The 2,209-nt window shown below is 39.3% G+C and overlaps 1 pseudogene; it reads right to left on the bottom strand.

Moving 5' to 3' along the window:
* Window positions 1-237: 237 nt before the first annotated feature.
* LOC150037937 (uncharacterized) lies at window positions 238-1,755 on the bottom strand (annotated as a pseudogene).
* Between the last annotated feature and the right edge of the window lie 454 nt (window positions 1,756-2,209).

Here is a 2,209-nt window from a genome sequence, read left to right as displayed (position 1 = left end):
GTGGTCTGGAAGCTCCTTCAACTCTAATTTAGGTGCCTGTAAAATAGAAGGAAACACCTTGTCAGAAGATTCAACATCAGAACATGAAGGCATACTTACCGGCTCTGTCATGGACAAGGTGGCAAGCTCCCCAAGGGGGATCAAATCTCCTGAATCATCCTCATCGTCATCATAGACATCCCATATAACCTCTTGCTCAAGAGAGTCAAACACATCAATCTGGCACAAAGAATGTACTTACCCTATGGTGAGAGTTTTCATAGCATCAAAAATATTAAACTTGACCAACTCACCATCGAACTCCATAGATAAAGTGCCCTCATCTACATCAATCTTAGTCTTGGTCGTCTTCATAAAAGGCTGCCCAAGCAAGATTGCTGCAGATGAGATGGATGTGGGCTCTTCCATCTTAAGAACATAGAAATCGGCAGGAAAAAGCAACTCATTGACCTAAACTAGGACATCCTCTATGACTCCTAATAGGTGAATAAAGGACCTATCTACTAATTGTATGACAACTTCAGTTTCAGTTAAGTTCTTTAATTTTAATTCTTGATAAATCGAATAAGGCATAATATTTATTGATGCACCCAAATCTAGCATGGCCCTATCAATTTTCTTTTTGTCTATGATGCAAGGGAGAGAAAACATACCTGGATCCTTCTGTTTTTCTGGTAAGTTTTTCTGTAGAATTGCAGATACTAATTAACTTACCACCATTCTCTCTTTTTCCTTGGCTTGTCTTTTCCTCGTGCAAAGCTCTTTAAAAAATTTGGTATATTTGGGGATTTGCTTGACGACATCGAGGAGAGGAATATTTATCTCAACCCTTATAAACATCTCCAAAGCTTCTTGTCCTTGTCTGCAATTGTTTCCTTTGACCTAGCAAGACTGGAAGGAAAAGGGGCTTTAGGTACATATGCATCTAAAGGGGGACAAGAGTGAGATGATATTCCCTGTTTATTTTGTGGTGGCAAAACAGTCTGACTAAAGAAGGAATTTCTAGTTTCTCCAATTTTGGCTCTTTTACGAACTCAACAAGTAGCTTCAACTCCTTGCCACTCCTCAATGTGATTGCACTAACATTCTCTCTAAGCATTGACTCAGGTTGGGATGGAAATTTGCCAAACCGTCTATCTAATTTGCTCATAGAGGTGCCTAGTTGTGAGAATTGGCTCCCCAAAGCTTCAATGGCTTTCCTTGTATCTTGCTGAAAATGTTGTGTATCCTATTGAAATTTAAAGGAGTTGTTAGCAAGACTTTTAACGATGTCTTCCAAGGACATATCTGAACTAGACGGAGCTCCATGATTAGGCTGAGCCTATCATTCTGTCCTCCCCATTTGAAGTTTGGGTGGTCTTTCCACCCAAGATTGTAAGTCTGACTAAATGGGTCCCGCCATCTGTTTTTCCCATTATAATTATAGCCTCCAACGACATTCACCTCAGAAATTGCTCCTTGCAGAGCACTTGGGCAAATGTCAGTTGAATGGCCAGTTCCATGACATACTTGGCAAACAGCAACAGGTTGTCCAATCTTCACTTTTTCTAACTGTTTCACAATAGAAACTAAGTCAGATATTTCTTTCTTAAGTATACTTACCTCATTGGCGGACTTTACACTGACTGCAGCTCTAGTTCCAAACCGTTGAGAATTTTTTGCCATAGTAGCTATCAAGTTCATTGCCTCAATCGGTGTTTTATTGTCTAAGGCTTCTTCTGTAGCTGCATTTATGTTGCTTTTGTCAGTCTGCATCAGTCCCTCATAAAAGTGCTGGATCAAGAGTTGGTATGAGATCTGATGATGGAGGAACTTGGCATAGGTCTTTTTTTCCCCCCCAATACGATTCAGCGTACAAGAAAACAACATTTGTTGGTGAAACTCTTCTAGAGTGACAATTCTATACCCACTACCAAATTGGAATGGCTAAAACATTTACAGTATGGATAGGACCCATTGCCCCTGTTCATAGGCATCTGAATCCTTTGAAGATTGGTGGATGTCTTACTTCTCCTACCTTGTTATTCCGAAAAAAATGGATAAAATTAAAGGGCACTCTATCGAATAAGTCAACTTCCTCCTCTTTCTTCTTCCAGTTAAAGAACACACAGATTTTTGTAGTTCCCCACTAATCCTTGATAGAAATAACCCTTACGAAAAGAATATAATTAAAATTCTAGAAACCCCAATTGAAGTATCAATATTGAAA

The sequence above is a fragment of the Benincasa hispida genome, chromosome 2 (genome assembly GCF_027475165.1).
Source record: "Benincasa hispida cultivar pf3 chromosome 2, pf3_genome.v1.1, whole genome shotgun sequence".
In the NCBI taxonomy this organism is placed as follows: Eukaryota; Viridiplantae; Streptophyta; class Magnoliopsida; order Cucurbitales; family Cucurbitaceae; genus Benincasa; species Benincasa hispida.
This window is presented reverse-complemented; position numbering and strand designations above follow the sequence as displayed.